Source organism: Myotis brandtii, unplaced genomic scaffold (genome assembly GCF_000412655.1).
Source record: "Myotis brandtii unplaced genomic scaffold, ASM41265v1 scaffold1384, whole genome shotgun sequence".
NCBI classification, from domain to species: Eukaryota; Metazoa; Chordata; class Mammalia; order Chiroptera; family Vespertilionidae; genus Myotis; species Myotis brandtii.
Genome location: NW_005354938.1, coordinates 662,947 through 683,836, shown reverse-complemented (window position 1 = coordinate 683,836; position 20,890 = coordinate 662,947). Strand labels below are relative to the sequence as shown.

Below are 20,890 nucleotides of genomic sequence, written 5' to 3'. Positions count from 1 at the left end.
GTTCTTAGTTGGGGGAGGGGGCAGGGAAGGAGCCGAGACTGCTTTGGGAAATCAGCAAAAGCTAATGAAAGCTTAAACACACAAAATTTGGCCTACAGTTTCGGGGAATTCACAATCTTCCCTGAAACTCGTTCGTGGTTTCTGTTTATTCATTCGCTCAATATTCATTTTGTAATGCCCTACTGGGCGCTGGCAGGGGGACTCAGAGCCGAAAGGAACCAGATTATGAACCAGGTTTAGGCAAGCTTTCCAGTTGGGGATGGCTCATGGGTTTTCTTGTCCCCTTCTCAGATTTATAGAAAAGGCCTCCAAAATTTGGCCCACGGTAGAAGGAAAGGAATTTAAATGGGATTTGGAGTTCTTACCACTTTCTGGCTTTGTAACTTAGAAGTATAATTATATGTTTTATCACTCTAACTAGATTTCTGGCTCTGTTAAGGCAGGGCCCATATCCCTGTATGCTAAGCAAGGTACATTAGCTGCATCGACAATACAATAATTGGCGCAGGCATTTGGGATGAGTAGGAAGAGATGGTAGGTATTCAGGGAAGGGAGCTAAAGGTAGCCCGAGTGACTCCTCGGAGTAAGGAAAGGGTGGCACCTGGATTTGCTGACTAATTTAGGAGCCCCGATTCCTAGTTTGCAAACCAGCCTTCCTCAGATACATACAAACCATAGGTAACACACTAGGCAGGTTTTTGTTTGATTTGTTGTTTGTTTGTTTACCTGTGAAACCTGAAATGAGAGCCTAGGACTCCAGGACCAATCTCTAGCATACTATTTCGAGCCAATCCCTTGATCTCTGTGAACTTCGATTTTCTTCCCGTGCAAAATGACAGAGGTGGGGGTGGGGGGGGGGAAAGCAAGGTATGTTCTTAAGATCCAGTTGAGACTCACATTATTCTACTGAATGAAAGGCAAGCATTAAAAGGCCAAAGCTGCCGTTCCCACACCCATACTCATTTGCATCCCTTGTAGTATCATGTTGGGGCAGGTTTAGCAGTGTGATGGTGACTTACTGTCACAGTTATTATTTCTTTGGTCTAATGTTAAATATTTATTGCTGTGTTTCAAGTTGCAAGAGAGTTAACTCTAGATTATCTACTAGCATATTTCTATAGTTATGTTTAACCCTCCAGTACCTCCTCTTCTACCAACTGGTCGAGTCCCTAACCATCAACAGCAGAAGACCTTGGGCAAAGCAAAAAGGGTCTTTGAAGTCTGAAGCTTAGAAGGCTTGAAGGTTGAGCTTAGAGAGGGGGTGTCCTTGACCTTGTTCTAAGGCATTTACCTTGGACTATTGGCATGTGTAGTACTTTCTGTTTTGTATTAACTATACCACCTTCTCTGCCCTATTATTTAGAATAATTTAGGGATTGATTCTGTAATAATTGTATTTATTTTCTTTAAAATGCACAATATATATTTATAGCTATGCCTCATTTCCCCTTTAAGTTCTAACACTAGTACATGAGTAAAAGTGATATTTTGTAATATATTGTCTATATTAACAAAAGTTCATTCTCTTAATTATGTTTCCATTTTCCTTTTATGCCAGGTATCATTAAAACATTCCAAGTTCACCCAATCCAATTCCACAGGGATTGGTGATCAACAAGAAGGCTCAGACGTGGATATCTGATTGCTTAACCGTGAGTAGAGTTTATGTGACTGGGGGCAGGGTTGGTACTCTGCTCTTAGCAATTATATAGCCTCTCTGCCTGATTCTTGCACCTAAGGATGCATTGCGAGAAGCCAAGCTTTCTGCAATGCCCCTCATCATTTATTTACCAGGCAATCTATCAAGTTCAGAAGGAATTGTTTTGTAATATTTTTTTGGTTTTATTTTTTATTTTTTCTTGCATATATAATATCTTAAGCAAAACAGTCCCCTTTCAATAAGGAAGTCCTTACTTCCTGCAAAGAATGCTGATGACTTGAGGTAATGAAGAGAAGATGAGTCAGTTTTTCAGGGGGAATAGCTCCCTTTGCACAAACACTGATGATGTCAGGAGCATTAAGTACCCCTCACTTTCGACAAATTCTTCTCAGCTGGGGGAGAACTTCTACCAGCAGAAAGTCTACCTGGGGAGCAGGAAGCGGGGATTTTAAAAGACAAGGGATGGAGAAACTAAAGGAAACTTCACTTGTTCACAATTTTACCAAAGTGGGCATCAGTAGGATGAAAGTTTTTTAAGGAATTTAGCATGGTTCTCAGGCAAATATTGTTTCAGGATTATATCAGTTACACCCTGTATTAGTTTGCTATGGCTACCATAGCAAAATACCACAGACTGGGTGGCTGAAACAACAGAGATTTATTTTCTCAGAGTTCTGGAGGCTAGAAGTCCAAGATAAAGATGTCAGCAGCCCTGGCTGGGTGGTTCAGTTGGTTGGAGAGTCGCCCCATACACCAAAAGAACGTGGGTTTCATTCCCAGTCAGGTCACATACCTAGTTTGTGGATTCGATACTCAGCATGTGTATGGGAGGCAACTGATCGATGTTTCTCACGTCAGTGTTTCTCTCTCCCTTCCTATCGCTCTCAAAATCAACATAAATATATCCTCCAGTGAGGATTTAAAAAAAAAATGTCAAGCAGGTTTGTTTTCTTGTGAGAGCTCTGTCCTTGACTTACAGGTGGCCATCTTCTCCCTGTGCCTTCACATGACCATCCCACTGCATGTATATGTCAGACGTCTTTCTCTCCAAATTTCCTCTTCTTAAAAGACACCAGTCATATCAGGTTAGGGCCCACCCCAATTACCTAATTTTAACATAATCACTTCTTTGAAGACCTGATCTCCAAATACAGTCCTGTTCTCAGCTGCTGGGGATTAAGACTTCAACATGTGGATCTGGGAGGAACACAATTCAGTCCATAACACCCCATCATCATTCTTTCACGAGTATGCTGATGTGTAGCTTACTGCACATGGACCTCTCTCTAATTCTCCTCATCTGAACTCCCTTAGCATTTATATCACTCTCAGAGCATTTGTCTTTTCTGCAGTTTGTTATAGTCCTTTGTATGTAAAGCTGTCATTTCCCATCGACATTTCATAATTTTTGAAATTGAAGAGTATGCCTTTTACATTTCTCAGAGCACCAGAAGAAGGTTGGTATACAATAGACATTTAATAATATTTATTAAACGACTAACTAACTGAATGAATAAATGAATGGATTAGATGAAGCCTTTGAACTACAATTTATTTGCTTTAAGACTATCTCTAAATGATTATTAGTGGTGCTTTCCCTTCACTTGCCACCCTTCTGTCCCCACAACAGGTTGAAATAGTCAAGGTCAAGGCTGGAGAGGGCCGAAAGAAACTTGATTAACTGATGGCAGGAGAGTTACTGCTCTCCTCAGAGAGGTAGGCAAGAGACAGAAAATAGCATGAATTTGCCCAGATAAGGTCATTTTCCTTGAGGACACTGTTTGGGAACCAAGAGGGAAGAGCAGTGAGTTTTCACTGAGACTCATTGAGTTTGAAGGGACATCCAAGGACATACGTATAGAACATAAGAGATATACAAGTCTGAAGTTCAGGTGAGAACTAGAGACAGAGATGTTCACAGTCAGAACCTATACTTAGGAATTAAAATCATTAAAATCGTGACAGTGGGTGAGGCCACCCAGAGAGAATATGTGGAGGGAGAAGAGCTGTGGTTTAAAAAATGCCACCAAAAATTGTACGTAGCAAGTTTCACTGATAAATGACAGAAGAAAAATCTTATTTTTTATTTTTATTTTTATTTTTTTATTGATTTCAGAGAGGAAGGGAGAGAGAGAGAGAGAGATAGAAACATCAATGACAAGAGAGTCATTGATCGGCTGCCTCCTGCATGCCCCCTACTGGGGATCAAGCCTGAAACCCAGGCATGTGCTCTTGACTGGAATAAAACTCAGGATTCTTCAGTCTGCAGGCTGACACACTATCCACTGAGCCAAACCAGCTAGGGCAGGAGAAAGAAATCTTCAGGCTACTTCTAATGTATATGTCTATCTATTTCTCTCTCCTCTAATGTCTTGGTCCTGTTTTATTCCTTCTCCTTTCCTTACTTCTGTGGGATATGCCTCAAACCATTCTGGGAGCTTACCCTACCCTTCTAGCTAACTCCACTCATGAGCATGTGTTTGGCTCCCCAGCTTCCTCTCCAGGAGTCTCACACATCAATACCTTTCTTTGGGACCATTTTCTTCATCAGCCAATGAGAACTGACCAGACTGGACTGTGGGAGAGGCCCAGGACTAGCCCTTTAATGTCCAAAAGACAGAAGGCAGGTCCTTTTCAGAGTCAGGTGCCATGGAATATTGTCTTGTCCAGACAGTAAAGAGGCAAGTTGGGGGGAATGTACCTCTTTTGCTCCCTGAACTCCCTCCTTAGTTCATTGGTCCCTGCTAGTCTCTCTGCACCACATGTGCTTTAGAAGAAGCATTGGAAATAGTTTAGGGTTCACAGCATGGCCAGAATGGGGGCTAGCGAGTATAGATGGGCCATGGGTCATGACAGCCATAACAAACTTCTCTCTGGGCTCCACCATCTATTGGGGTCATGTTTACCCCAGCACTGAATTTCCCTAATTTTTTCTCCTTCCAGTGATGCAAGTAAAAAGGGAAATGATATTTGTTTCTCTTTTATTTTCTAAAGTGTTATCTCTTTTCCTTTAAGTTCTCTCCTTTTTTTTTCTTTTTCTCTCTCCTTTAGTTCTCTTTCATTAGCAGAAACCTTTGATCTTCCTTTGGATTATCTGATTGTTAGCAAAAGAGGCTATCAGAGGTCTGGAAGCTTCCTCCTCCTTGTTGGCATAACCCCACCCATTTTTTAAATAATGAACTTGGAGATATCAGCTCTTTCAGGTACCTTCTTCTCTACTTTCCTCTTGGTGTTCTTTGAGTAGCCAGGAAAAAGATGCCGGTTTTCTCATAGCTACCCAAAATGTCAATGACACCTGCGTCAGTGATTTTTATGCAAGTTGTTATTTACCTACTAGTATAAGGAGAAAGGAGAAATTTTGAAGAGAAAACAGTTCTGCAATCTATGAATGGCCGAGGTGCGGTGTTCCAAATGAATGGTGGACAGTGGCCAGCATAGGTGCCTCCCGACTGTGTTTCATTAATTTCAGCCAGCTAAAGGACTTGGAGAGAAAGATAATTTTCCTATGAACATTTAAAAGAAGTGTTTTGAGTTGTGTGAGGCTTTGCCCTTGTTTTAGAACAGCATAAATGGGAGATTTTTATAATCACTATGGGCCAATATTTTTGGAGTCCCTTGAAACTCCAGATGGAGTGGAAAGAGGTTTTTTTTCTTCCCTTTTCCTCGAGTTTTGCTGAACAAGCCTCCCTGGACACCCTTGACAAAGTGTTGGGTCTTCTGTTTAGTGCAAGTGGGCCAACACTTGTTAGAATAAGATAGAAAGGGGTCTTTCTCACACTAGAAGTCTTTTCTATGAGTTTCTGATTGTGGTTGTAGAACAAAGCTCATAGGTGAGAAAGCCTTGAATCCACTACTTCAGCGGTTCTCAACCTGTGGGTCTCGACCCCTTTGGGGGTCGAACGGCCCTTTCACAGGGGTTGCCTAAGACCATTGGAAAACACATATATAATTACATATTGTTTACAGTAGCAAAATTACAGTTATGAAGTAGCAACGAAAATAATTTTATGGTTGGGGGTCACCACAACATGAGGAACTGTATTAAAGGGTCGCGGCATTAGGAAGGTTGAGAACCACTGCACTACTTCCTTAAGAGTCTTACCCCAAGGGCACTGCTTTCGATTTTTGTCATGAGGCCAAAGGAGGAAAAGATACACTGGGCTCATGTGAGGGATTGAGAGGACATGAGCAACACGGTGGATTCCTAAGGTTTCCTGACATTCCGGAGACCTTCATAGTAAAGAGGGTAAGAGGACATTCCAGCGTCACCACATACCGATTTTTAAACTTTGGCCAAATGATGGCATTTTCCTGGCCAGGGAATTACACCTGGCCTTAACCCCTAGAGTGCCAGGAGCGCTATCGCACTCCTCCTGCAGTGTCACTATTAGATGCTAGTAATTCACTCTTTATTGACAGATTCACCTAAGTGCAGAAAACAAATGTAGTAAAAGTTTCCTTAAGTTTTTGAATATGTAACTTCATTTATTTGCGATTCATAATTTTTTTCCTAAACTGCGGTAAAATCAGCAAAAATGCCTTGGCAATTTTAGCATAGTTCCTAGGCTATTGGTTGGCACTCAAAGGGTTAAGAGGCACCTCCATGAAAGCACACATCCCTGCCTAGCATGGCTACTGATGGAGAGAGAGAGTTTGTGCAAGGGTGGACACGCCGAGGTGGGAGTCAAAGATAGCAGGGAGGAAAACAGGCGAAGTTCTTCTAGAACTTCCAGCCTTTGGTTCCAATAAGCACGAGTGAGTGTGCCGTAAAGAGAGGTAGAATGGTTGTGCTGTATAGTTTTCAACCCAAACTATCAAGTCTTATCCAAGGTTCCCACCGTGAAGAGTTTGTACAGTTAAAAGACACAGACTCAACTGCTTCCAAGCTCTGCTTTGGGATGTTCAACAAAACAGAGTTGTGAACATCTTGCACTATTCCATGCAACAGACCTCCGGTGGGATGAAGTAGAACAAGCACTCAATCCGGGTAGGGGAAAAATCTGAGACATTTTCCTCCCCACTATTCTCTCTATCCCAGGTCCAACTTAATGTCAAATTAAATCTAGATTTTTTCAATTAACATTTACTAGAGGAGATGGCAGAGCTGCATTCCCTGAAATAGATATTTTAGGCCAAACTTATTTCTTAGGGTTTTTTTTTCCTCCTCCTTTTTGCTAATTCAAAACAAAACGTCTATCATTCACTCTAACACCAGCCTTTAAGAGCTGGAGACAAATGGAGTCTGAATATTCACGCCCCTGTGGTACAAATGAACTGTGATTTCAGGATGCTGGCTGTTTCTCTGACAGGGGAAAAGAGCGGTTGACTAGTTTAATATTTTTGGCTGAACACACTTTGTTCAAGAGGGATGGAAAAGGCCAACATTAATATTGAGTCCTGTTATTTAATGACCCAAAATGATATACCATGAAGTGGAGCATCCTGAGTTTAGGAAAAAGTGTGTTGATCATATCCAGAGATGCAGGGGTGGGGGGTGGGGGGCGGAAGGAAGGAGTGCTTCTAAAAGCATTTTCTCCCAGTTCTTCAAAGAATTCCACTCATATGTATGTTATGCCCATGACTGTGAATCTGATTCCATCACAGGCTTACAAACTTTATAAACATAAAGACATTTGTTACAATGAGAGACTCTGGGGACACATCTAACTGCCTCCCCCAGATTGCTTGCTAATGGTTTAGAAATAAAAGATGCAGTTGTAAGTTAGGGTTGTCGGGGAGACTTGGAACCACTATTAGCACCATCTGTCTTTTTTCTTGTTCTTCAAACATATATTCAGTCACTCATTAATTTATTCACCCTGTATTGAATTGGACCTTCTCCAACCCAGGTGCTATATTAGGTCTGGGCTGCATTAGCAATTCTAGTGTTCCTTCATCCTCTCCTATCAAATGGACTCTTGTTTTGTTCAATGCAATGGAAAATTTGGTGAATCCAATAATGCATTCATTGACGTAAATTGTGATTTTTGATACTTTTATTTGTTTTTCATTGGCCTCATCTTGGCAAAGAGTCATAATATTTTAAATTTCTCTGCCCCCTCATCTACCTATCATACTTAATTATGTGGTTTGTAGGCAAAACACTGCAATGCACTGGCTATATCTGTAATTCTACTTTTCTGAAAATAGCTTTGAAGAATGATGCATAATTGCCCCTGATGCTAGGTTTTCTAAATTCTGGTTTTCATGAAACATTTTTTTAAGGGGAGATATAACTGTAGTTTTGAAGTAATTGAAAATTAAAGTCAAAGTAAGGGTGCTGTGATAGTTTTATGGAATGCTTATAAGAATCAAAGGTGAGAGACTCAAAGTGGATTTGCTACGAATCCAATGGAGCTTGAGCCGTAAGGCCTTTCCCTTGGACAGATTCCTGCTGCCTAACTTTTTACATTTCATAGTGTGCTCTCTTTCTTAAAGAAGGCCTCCCAAGTCATCTTCAGGTCCCACAAAACCTGGGTCTGCCCTGAGACGGACACAAACAGATAAACTTAGATGATTCAGCATAATGTCTATAGGTAATTAAATAAGTAAAACAAAGACTTCGTTAACACTGTGAAGTGTAAATTGATTTTTTTAAGGTTTTAGAATGAATTCAACTGGTTTTCTAAAGCAAAACCCACTTAAATGAAATAATAACTCAGTTTGCCAAAGCACAAGTGGACATAAACAGAACACTAATTTTTACTTCATTTCTAAACATCAAATATGAACTCACCCTAATATGGAGCAGACCAAACCCTCTGGGCAGGAAATGGCTCCTAGGAAGGGGCGTTAGTTGAGGAGCAGAAATCCTTCCAGGCGACCACGATCATTTCATCTTTGCGCTTCTAGCCACAATCTGCCCTGTATTATGCATTTGCAGGTCTTGTGAGATGGAGCATAGGACTGTGATTAGAAGCACAGACTCTGGGGGCCAGGCTGCCTGGATGTAAATTCTAGCTCTACCATTTACTAGATCTGTGATCTTGAGCAAACACTCGCCTTCTCAGGGCCTCAGTCTTTTTATCTATAAAATGGAAACAATAAGATTGTTATAGCCCTAGCCGTTTTGGCTCAGTAGATAGAGCGTTGGCCTGCGGACTGAAAGATCCCGGGTTCGATTCCAGCGAAGGGCACATGCCTGGGTTGCAGGCTTGATCCCCAGTAGGGGCCGAGCAGAAGGCAGCCAATCAATGATTCTCTTTCATCATTGATGTTTCTATCTCTTCCTCCCTCTCCCTTCCTCTCTTAAATCAATAAAGAAAGATATTTTTTTAAATATTGTTATAAAGATTTAAAACGATATTCATAAAGTTGTTAGGAGTGGGCTTAGTAAATAGTAAATGCTACATTACCATTGCATGAATAAGTAAACTTCTCCATCTGGACTGTAACCCGATATGTGTTCACCGTGAGTTCACCCTTGCAACCCTGCACAGTGCCTGGCCCGCCCCATGATCAGCCATTAATGAAGGACTCCCTAGACCAGGGGTCACAGACCTGCAGCCTAAGGCCCACATTGACCTGCAAATGTGCTTCCTTTGCCCAGCATAGATTTTTTTTTAATTTGTCGTTGAATGCTCTTAGGGATGCACACATTCTTCATTTCCCCATAGGCCACCACTCCCCAAATATTGACCACTTTGGTCCTTGAAAGCATTTGAATTTGTCATCCCTGGTGTAAAGGGATGAACACGTGAGAAGATGCCCACAGTTATGTCCCCTATGTCGGGAGCAGGGAGATGGTGCCAACGAGGAGGTGCCATGTGAGCCACTTTCACTCCCTGAGGCCCTGGCTGCAGTGTTCCAATTGACCTACCCACCCCTGTATCTATACTGAAAGTCACAAAAGTGAAATAAAAAATGGATAACTTGAATAAGAACCTGTTTGAAACAGAGATGTGTGCTACCTAATGTCAGAAGATCACTTTCATCATGGACCGAGTTGACTGAGGCTATATCGGTCATGACAAGCAAGATCATGCTGGGGTCAGGAGCAACTCAAAAGCTCAGTGACTTAAACAAAAAAGGTTTGTCACTCATGCTTTCTCTCTAACCCTGGATAGGCAAGGGTCTCGAGTCCATCTTGTTGTCATCTTTACTTGGGCACCTCAGCCGAAAGCTGCTGTCTGGGGATATTGCTGCTCACTGCGGTAGGGAGAAGAAATCTCTGAAGGGTCTCACACCATCAATTAATGGTCTGTCCCAGAAGTGATATGACACTTCTGTTCACAGTTCATTGGCCAGGACTAGTCACTTGGCCCCAGCTGACCACAAGGAGGCCAGCAAGTACCGTTCAATAATGTGCCCAGAACAAAACAGAAACATAGGACAAACCAGCACTGATGTCACAGCTGTGGCATTATTTGGAACTTGGATTCTCATGCCAGAAGCTTTTCAGTAAGTTCAGCTCAGTCAATATTTCCATGTATTTGTAGAGGCGCAGCAAATAACCCAGCACTGCGAGGGGGTAGCAAAGGAGATGTAGGCCCTGACACTGAGTAGCTTCAGATTTGCTCTTGAGGAGATGTTCTGAACATTTGAATAACAAAGCCATATAGTATGTATCACCAAAAAGAACAGCAATAGCAATGTTGCAGTTGAAAGAGAGGATGGAATAAAGGTAGGACTGGGTTAGACGCTAGAAAAATAGATGGGATTTGCAGGAGTGGAGAGCACTTTGGGTTACAGAAGAGAGGAAGCAGGAACAAAGGCCCAGAGGCAGAAATGAGGGCTAGATTATTGCAGGACAAAGGAGTTGTCCTGGCTTGTGTTCGCATGTGAGGGTGGGGTAGGGAGAGGAACCAGGTGATGGATACAGTGGTGGAGCTAGTCCATGGAGGACCTCTGAGGTCTACTGAGAAACAGGATGGTGGCATGTGGAAGAAAGATCATCCTTCTTCTCTAAAACCAAACCAAGAGTCCCAGATGCCCAATAGCTTCCCAGACCCACAAGGCAGTCACTGAATGGACACGGTAGTAAACCTTGGGTTGCTCCTGATTCCAGTTTAAAGCTTCTTTGATCGCTTCTCCTACTAAGAAAAAATATTCAAGTTCAAGTGAAATAGCCTCTCATTGCTGGGGTCAGTTCAGCCCTTCTACTGTTTAACATCTGTTTTTGAAATTCAGCTGAGACCCTGACTTAAATCTGTTTAACTTAAAAAGCAACAAGGGAACATCTTGTTTTCATGAATGTCCAGAGGCTGTGTGTCAACAAATAGAAGGTCTGTTTGCGGCATTCAAAGTGGAAGAGCTGGTTGGGAGATGTTCTGCCACTGGGGGAGATTTATTGTGGACTATTTGTTTCTTGGAATCATGAACCAAAGTTTGAAAAAAATAAGTGGACCAGCTTCGCTTAAATCAGCAAATTTCTGCTTGATGGTGGGTGAGAAGCACGCTTGTACTGTCAGAAGGTCCCTGCGCTGGATGGCTTCTAGAAAGATGCCCCACTCTGCCTCCTACTTGAGCTACGTGAAGATAATGCCTAACGTGAATTCGCTGTCAGTATAAATTCCAGCCGACAGCAACTGATAAATCATTACTTTTATATTACTCACATGGGACCTGAGGTGGGAAAGAAGGGGTGAGAATAGTTCGCCATCCCGCAAACCTGTCTGACTACTTCACTCCTCACCCACTTCTTTAGGAGAGAAAAGTGGAGAGGAGTTTGATTTATCAGCACCTAGAAGAGTGAGTGTCTGGCACATAACAGAGTCGATATGTATTTGCTTAATGAGTACAAACTCTGGTCTTCATGCTCCCTGTGTGAGTGCACATCTGTATGTGTGTTCATATCATTCCTGAAAGCTATTACTACCTATGTCTTATTCTAGCCCCCCCAAAACTATTAGGTCATTCCTGTCATTCTCTCTCATTGCAGTTTATGTTTTTCCTTATGTAACCCTTATCCCAATGTGTATGTTATTTGTCACCTGTCTCAGACTACCAGCATGATAAGGGCAGGGTAGTCATGGTCACAACTTATGTGCCCCACCAAACAATGTGGCTGCTACATGAGTGGTACTTCAAAACACTTGTTGAATGTTTTTAATGAAGTTTTCATTATGAAACAACCAAGTTTTCATGGTTGTAGAGCCTTAACCACTCTTAACTATATATGAGTTTAAACACAACGAGGAGAACAACAGGGCTTATAATGCACTTGAATATACAGGGGCCTTTTGTGTGATGACATACATTCATTTGACCATACACTCTACCAAAGGTCATGGTGGGGTGGGTTGGTCTAACCATCTCTATGTTCTCAAAGTTGTCAGGCCATATCTGCCATTATAGCCAGCCAAGTTTAATGCCATAACACGTGGCAATTTAGGATTTATTTTCTCTCAAATAGTTAACCAATTCCTAGTGGAATTAAACCTATGGCTTCAGCCATATTAGCTAAATTTTGGCCCACCAAACCAGCCAGTAAAGGCAGTGCAAGGATCTCTGGTCAGAAAGATGTTTGGGGTGCCAGCGGGGAGGGCAAATGGCTTAATATGTACATTCATTTGTCTAGTGGTCCCTAAAGACCTTTTTGGAGGTCACACAAAATACAAACATTTCATCTTGAGTGGGAACAAACTGGATTCACTTGCTCCATTTTTGCTCTGGCTGCCTGTGTAGACGGGGTTGAAATGGGAATGATTTGTGAGTTCCAAAGGCTCTCTAGAGAAATGCTCATTAGTTTACAGGAGGTGCTATTCCACAATAGTTTCTTGCTTTGTATACTTGAAAACATTCCCAAAGAAACAAAGTTGGATGCAGAAAAAATAATGAGAGAAAAGAAAAATAATACTCTGAATTCTGAACAATTCTACTTTAATAGGTTGATCTTCCTGCCAGCTGGCCACCGCGTTGACTACTTGTAATATATACTTTTGGTAGGCCACATTTAGTTCTTGGAACTGTTTATATTAGACTGCAGAAACTTAATTATTCTAAAATTGGCAGAACTCACTTTGGTTACTTAATGCAAAATTGCTTAGTCATCTTTATACATAGTGTGGACAGCATTGTTTAAGTGTGAAAAATTGGGAAATGCAAATGTGCTCCAAAGAGATTTTAGGTCAGGTAGAAAAACAAGAAGGTGACATTTTTCTCAAGATGCTTAACAGGTGGTTGCCACATGTTTTAATTTGACAGGCTAGGTGACTGCTGAAGTCCTTGATTACAGTATTTTTCTGTTTTCTTTGTGGATTTTGTCAGAAGTAAAATGCTGCTGCTGTTGCTGCTGCTGCTGCTTCTTAGATTGTATTCTAATCCTAGATTTTTCAAGGTCATGGTTTTCCAGCAAGAGTGTGAGGAACTCTAGCCTCAGCCATCAGAACAGCTTTCTTGTTCTCAGAAACAAACAAGGATGCCATTTCAAGCCGGTTGTCACAAAGATCCCCCTTTTTGTCTCTTTTGACTTGATTATGTATCTTACCATACTTGAACTATCTGCCTTTCAAATATAATACAGATTCATAGAGCTTCAGCAAGCAGTGGGCAGGCAAAATGAGTTTCTTTCTCGTATTTTCAAGTCTGAAGTGGCGCCGAAGGTCTCCAGTTTTTCCAGGAATGCCCATGGCCCCATACTCTTCCTGTGACCTGGGCTTGGGCTCCTGAGAGAGATGGTGAGAAAAGATAAAAGTCCTATAGCCAATGGGTAGTGACACGGCCTGAGAAGGGTAGGTTCCCAAGCAAACATCCAGAACAGGGCCTTCTGTTTCTAATTACTGAGCATGGTTAGGGAGCCAAATCAGGCAACACTTCTTTCGAGACTGATGGAAGCATTTAAATCAGCTCTGAATGTCAGTATTTTCTAATTATGATGGAGGAGTGGCAAGGAATCTCCAAAGGCCTGGGAAATTTGGGGTGTTTCAGATCAACCCTGATTCTTTCAGTTTCTTATTCATCATATGTCTGCTTTGTCCTTCTTTCTCTTTGAATGTCCCAGAACAAACATATTCCCCCCGTCAGTAATGCCTAATACCCCTCTTCCTGAAACCAGAATGTCTTTCTAGGACAAGGCTCTTTCCCACTAGAGCCGTGGTCGGCAAACTACGGCTCGCAAGCCACATACGGCTTTTTGGCCCCTTGAGTGTGGCTCTTCGTAAGCCTTAGGAGTACCCTAATTAAGTTAATAACAATGTACCTACCTATATAGTTTAAGTTTAAAAAATTTGGCTCTCAAAAGAAATTTCAATCGTTGTACTGTTGATATTTGGCTCTGTTGACTAATGAGTTTGCCGACTACTGCACTAGAGGAAAACAGCAATCCCAAATCACTACGTAAAATGGAGCTCCATAGCGAACCACCACCATCCCCAAGGTTACTAAGAGCTCAGATGGAGACGTGGCATTTTGATCATGTGTTAGCAGTGTTTGTCTGTTTACTGGTTAAGTTCATTGAATAAGGACTGCCCTGGAATCCATTTCCATTCGATAAATGTGAACCAATGCTGACTATCCTATCTAATAATAGACAAACATGGTAATTGACCGTACCTTCGCTATGCCTCCCATTGGCTAATCAGCATGATATGCAAATTAACCGCCAACAAAGATGGTGGCTAATTTGCATACTGCGGGCAGGGTAGGACAGCGCCATCCCGCCTGCCCTGCCGCCATCCGGGCCTGCTATCTGCGACCCAGGGCGGCGGGCATCTCATGTGCGACCCAACCCGGGGCGGCCGGGCAGTGCAGCAGCAATCGGCTTAGCCGCCAACAAAGATGGTGGTTAATTTGCATACATAGGCGCAAAGCGGAGGAGCAAAGACTGAAGGCGGCTCCGGCTGGAGCGAAGGCTTGGGTCCCGGGTGCCGGAGGAAAACCGGTGCCAGCAGCCAGGGGAAGGGAAAGCCTATTGCACGAATCTTTTTGTGCAACAGGCCTCTAGTAAGATATAACAGTCAGATCTTTGAAGGATTACAATCTTCTAGGAAAGACAGCTATGTCCTTAGTAATTAAAATACAAGCCACAGACTAAGTATTGCAGGAGAAGTATAATGTGGGTATCAGGGCAAACTCATGTCAGATAGTCTTAAGCCTATACTGTGAGCCATTCCTTACATGAAGAATAGTCCAGGAATCCCCAAATGAACAAACGGCTGAAACGACCACCTAAATGATTCATGTGAAAACAAAAAGGAAGCAGTCTAGGTGCTTTTCAATTTATTATTTGACTGCTGTGTAAATATATATGTTTAAATTATGTATCTATTATGTCCAAGGAACATAATGGATAATGTCTCTTGGTTTTGTTTCAAAGCTTTTCATCTTAGATTATAAAGTCCTAGAAGATTGTCTCTAACTTGCTTCATGATACCAGAGCACAATAAATGCATTTGATGACCATGATGAATAGATGTTGAAAAAATTTCACTAGGGAGTAATTAGTCCCTAGTCAATAATAACATATCCTTCATGTCCAAAATGTTGCCTTTGACAAAGTGCCTTCAGGACATACCTTTGAATTGTTTCCAACAGTGTAAATGGATTTGCATTCGGCCATCTAAGCTCCCTCACCTTGCCATAATCTTGTATTAACAAGACAGCTGACTAAGGCTCTGGATCTTATTTTTAATCACTAATTGGAAGGGTTAGTTAAAAAACCAATCACAAAAAGCAGACTCATAGGTACTTACAGCTAAGTAGACCAGAAAGGCCCAAGGGTCATGCACAAGCATAATTGCTATTATGTAAAATATGACAATCCCTGTACCATGTTTATGATTTATAAAGACCTCTGACCACTGATTTTTTGTTCCAAATAAACCACTCTTAGGCCTTACTATGCAACTTGAAGTGTGATCTCTCTTCAGACAGGCTCTGAACTTCTTTTGCATTTGCCAGGCATTTCACTGTCTTAGTGGCCAGTGCCCAGTCACAGCGAGATTGACCCTCAACAGGAAAAGAGATAGTTTACTAATGATGGTATTAGATGATCACATCCATGCTGCGAGATGCTGACCTGTGCCACACCACACATTTTATTCCAGCTTTTCGAGGAGATTATAAGGTCTTTGAAAACAGACACCACGACTTACAGACCTTCATGCCTCTGAACTACATAACATTACTTCACACAGTACAATCAAGCCTTATAGCAGGACTATCCAACCGAACTCTTTGTAATGACATAAATGTTCTCTGTACTGTCTTCTATGGAAGCCACTACACACACATGACCATAGAGCACTTGAAATGGACTAACGAAGCTGAGGAACTGAATTTCGAATTTTATTTTATTTTAATTAATTTTAATTTAAATTGCTTCATGTGACTAGAGGCTACTGATTGGACAGCACATCAATAGAATCTTAAAAATATCTTTCACTACAGTCCTAAACAGACGGTCATTTCACCTCTACCTATTTCCAGTAATAGGGGTTCACACTTTCTCAGCAGCCCTACCCATTGGCAGAGAATTCTGGTGGGGCCAGGACAACCAGCCTCATCACATCAGAACTAGCCTCTGTTATCAGGCATACCTTTAGAAGCACATTTATACCTTTTATTTATTTATTTTTAGCAAAGCTACGTGTGTGGTTTTTTTCTCACACAGACACAGGTTGGGAAATCTCCATTTTTGCCTAAAGGTTTACCTCTGTGCCTTTTGCTCTTCTCTAGGGTCCAAGAGAGCAGTAGTGGCCACATGTCTATTCTGATTTGGTATTAACCCGTGTCTTTCACTCTAATTCTCCTTGACTTTGCCAGGGAAAAGTATTTTTAACTCTTTAAAAGGGCACAGAAGGAACTGTGTTCCAAATTGTCATTTCTCCTCCCTTGTCTAGAAAAACCCTTCAGTTGATTTAGAGACCAGTCCAAATAGCAATCCTGGTTTTCCACCGATTGGCTGTAGTTAAGGAGCTGATGCCAAAGTTCTGTATGTCTTAGTCGCCTTTCTTTAAAAGGAGATATATCTATTTTTCTTACTTGGGAGGCCCAAACAATGATAGCCATGGTGTTTTGAATAATATAAAGTGCTCTGAATAAGGTTGTAGTATTTGTGATAAAATTTTAAGATGCAACTACAATTTCTAAATGTGTTGTCTTCCCAAGTGTTGAAGTTAGTATATATAAACACCATCATTTTACAAATCTAAAACTCCTGAAGTATTGCCTGGCCAGTGTTGCTCAGTGGTTGAGCATCAACCCATGAACCAGGAAGTCATGGCTTGATTCCTGGTAGGGGCACATGCCTGGATTGCAGGCTTGATGCCCAGTAGGGGGTGTGCGGGAGGCAGCAGATCAATGATTCTCTCTCATCATTGATGTTTCTATCTCTCTCCCTCTTCTTTCCTCTTTTTGAAATCAATAAAAAACATATTAAAAAATTAAAATGCCTGAAGTGTTCACTAAATAGGACAAAGGAGGCACACAGACATTGGTTTTAGTAACATAAGTCTGTCAGTTCTGATGTTTTACAAATGGAAAATATAAATAGAGAAAAGGTAATGATAAAAGGCTGAGCAGGGAAAGAAAGAAGAAACAGGACATCACCTTTAGTTTTTAGTAGGGCTTTGTGTTCTAGCTTCCACCGATTAGAGAAAAGAAACAACTGGAGAAGGCAGAGTTCCTCAGGTTGATCTCATTCACTCTTATTTCTGTGTTGCTGGACTTCACAGATGTGCCTTGGTGATTTCATGTATTTTTTTTAAAGTAGCACAGACTTTTGGAACAAGATGGTGAAGGTTGAGCTCAAGTTAAGTCCAAACTATATGTTAGAATCCATGTGTTTATTTGGTTTTTGAGTCCCAAATGAACCATTTGGTTCAGAAAAGAGCAAAGCAGGTTGATAAATTGAATTTTTTTTAAAGGACAAAAGTTCATTTTCTACAGTCAGAAAGAAAACACTGCCAGATTTACTGTGTAACTACTGCAAATGTGGGTTTATTCAACTTTGCGAGTCATATTTAATCTATTACCAAGGTCTTTAATTCTTTTTGTAAACACTGATCAATCAATAAAATACCGAGATGAATCAGCTTGAGTTACATTTTTTATACTCAGAATGATAAAATCTATAATAAAAGTCTAATGGTTCAAATCAGCTATAATTCCTGAGTGCCTATCATGTTTCAATAGTGAAAAGATTTTTTAAAGACTGAATCTATTCATAAATGGACTTAAGAACAAAGCATGTAGAAAGTAAAATATCAATAAAATATTTAAGTATCAGCTAGAGTAATTGAGGAGCTATGGCAAGGCGGTATCGCATTAATTAACAAAATGAATGATGGATGTTCGAGGCGGGAGCTATCACTTCCAAGCTAGAGTCCTCAGAAAAGGCATCATGAAGGAAGTGAATCTGAGCCAAAAATTCCTGGCTGAATATGAACAGTGAAGACAATAGGGAGCCCATTCCCGTGGCTGGAATAGTATCTATAATAATAAAAGGGTAATATGCTAATTAGACCAGACGTCCTTCCTGACAAAGCCAGGGCCAGAGGGAAGCCAGCCCAAGTCCTGAGTGCCTGCTGGCGGCTGGAGGAGGGAAGCCTGGGTCCCGGGTGTCGGAGGGAAGCTGGTGCTGGCAGCTGGGGGAAGGAAGACCTACTCTTGCATGAATTTTCATGCATCGGGCCTCTAGTTAAAAATGAAAGCACAGAGGTGAAAAAATATATGACACATTTGAGAGGCAATAAAAATATTTTTACCTAGAATGCCATGGGGTGACCTGCTTGAAAGAAGGTTAATGCTTTCTAAATCAGCAAATTAGAAAAGAATGCACTTAGATATCAAAGCATTTAGGCCTGAAAAGGAAGAAACATGGACATGCCCTGTTTGATGCAACCATCTTTGCTGGATTAGAGAGTAGGTATAGACCCATGCTATTACATGGGGTCGAATGAAACGTTGGGCATCATCTGGTCCAATCATCTCATTTTCCAAAGATGAAAAGCTTAAAGAGGGTCAGTAGGTCTCCTAACTCTGAGTCCAGGTCATTGATTGCCAGGGATTTGTAGAGGAGGACAATGGAAGTATTTGGGGTGAGTGAAGATAATTTGAAGAGCAGAGGTTGGGGAATCTGATGGAGTATGTTACACCCAGAAATTACTCAGTATGTGTAGTATGAAGAGAAGCATCACTGAGTTACAGTGATGACCCAACTAAAACTAGCTCAGACCTTTAGGAGAGACAAAACATGGTCCCTGACTTTCCTTCCCAAGCCCCCAAATCTCATGAACAAAACACAAAAAGCCAGTGATGGGTGTGGCCCAAGGTGGGAGATGTGTCTGATAGGCCTGGTAGAAGCTTAAAGAAGCAAGAAAGTCTGAACTATAAGTTCCAGAAAGGCAGGGACCTTTTCAGTATTGTTCACTGTTGAATCCCCAGTGTCTAGAGCAGAACCCAGTACATAATAAATGTTCAGTAAATAGTCATTGAATATTGAAGGTATAAATATTGTCGTGAGGTTTCATTGAGGTAGTTGGACCATGCAATTTATAGTAGACACAGTACGATGAATAGTCAGAAAGGATCTGTCTAATAATGGTTAGGAGTGCTGAAAGACTAGAGTTCCTTGCAATAACAGAGAAATTGTTATGTTGTGAATGAGGGTATAGTGGGTCAGAAGAGAAAGGCATGTACTGAGGAAGGTGCAATCCAAGAGAAAAAACTCTTAACATCTCAAAAAAAAGTATGCAAGGATGCTCTCCAGGATATGGCCATCCTAATCTATGAATCTTACAAAAAAGTAATAATGGGGGCGGGCAATGGGGGGTAAGGACACACATGTAATACCTTAATCAATAAAGAAAAAAAAGAAGTAACAATAAAATTATAAGGGCTTAATACATATCTGCAAGGTTTAATTTAATTAATGCCTCTGAGACATGATAATTTTATGATTTTCCATATGGGTTTGAAATTAAAGAGGCATGGGTAATTTTAAAGATCACTTCATACCCGAGTTTATATGATTGAATGAATTAATCCAGAGATCACTGGCAATAATATTCTCAGGAATTCCCTGTAGTGCTCTTACTTATTCCTTGAAAGGAAAAACAATTCCCAAAAGGAAATAGTGGCTTAGTCCAAGAATATTATCATGGTTAAGAGCACATACTGTAAAATAGGGATTATAATAGCTACCTCACAGGTTTATTATATAGATAAAATAAGATTACATATTTTAAAATGTCTCAGCAAGCTATCAAGCCACAAAAAAAAAAAAAAAAACATGGAGGAAACGTAAATGCATATTGCTGAGTGAAAAAAACAACAGTCTGAAATGGCTACATGCTGTATGATTCCAACTATCAGTATATGCCATTCTGGAAAAGGCAAAGATATAGAAACAATGACAAAATCAATGGTTGCCATAGGTTGGGGTGGGGGAGGAAGGGAAGGATGAATGAATGGAGGGGCTATCCCAGTCATATGGGATTAGAGCCCATACCTCATCTTAACTTGACTACATGTGCAAAGACTCTATTTCCAAATAAGGTCACATTTGGAGATACTGGGAGTCAGGATTTCTACCCTAACTGGGAGTACACAATTCAATGCAAATATGGAAGAAATTGTGGGCAGAGGTGAAGGAAAGGGAATATACGGGAACTTGGTACTTTCTGTTCATATTTTTTAAAGCCTAAATCTACTCTAAGAAATAAAATTAATTGATTTAAATAGAAGTTTTTAAAAAGTCCTAGCACATAGTACATGTTCAATAAACGTTAGTTATTTTTTAACTCAATTAACTTATTCAAAGTCCCTGTGACTATAGGTTTTATTCTTGATGTATTTCAAGACCAATATTGGTACTGTCCCCAAAGACTTTTCCCCCACCCACTCACCATTCAGTTTATGATAATTTGAGGGTAGATAAGACTTAGTTTTCACCACATGATTCTCCCCCTAATAACTGAGTACTTATAGTGTCATTACCAAAAGGAAGGACAGCGTGTTTAAGTGATTTGAAAACTGTAACACTGACTTAATAACTAGAGGCCTGGTGCATAAAATTCATGCACAGGGGGGCGGGGGGGTCCTTCAGTCCAGCCTGCACCCTCTCCAATCGACATCCCTCTCACAATCTGGGACCACTGGTTCCGAACCGCTCACCTGCCTGCCTGCCTGATCGTTCCTAACCACTCTGCCTGCCTGCCTGATTGCCCCTAACCCTTCTACCTGCCTGCCTGATCGCCCCTAATCTCTCTGTCTGCCTGCCTGATCGTCCCCAACTGCTCTCCCCTGCCTGCCTGGTTGCCCCTAACTGCCCCCCCCCCCCCCAGCCCG

General features: G+C 41.3%; 1 protein-coding gene across 3 annotated transcripts in view; it reads left to right on the top strand.

Annotated features, from left to right (window-relative positions):
- CALD1 (caldesmon 1) overlaps positions 1-20,890 on the top strand; it is a 200,506-nt gene that overhangs the window by 63,919 nt on the left and 115,697 nt on the right. For all 3 annotated transcript variants that reach the window (XM_005860703.2, XM_014535153.1, XM_014535154.1), the window contains one exon: positions 1,559-1,652. The gene's annotated coding sequence lies outside the window, so the exon portion shown is untranslated. Of the gene's footprint in view, positions 1-1,558; positions 1,653-20,890 lie in introns of those variants that run through there.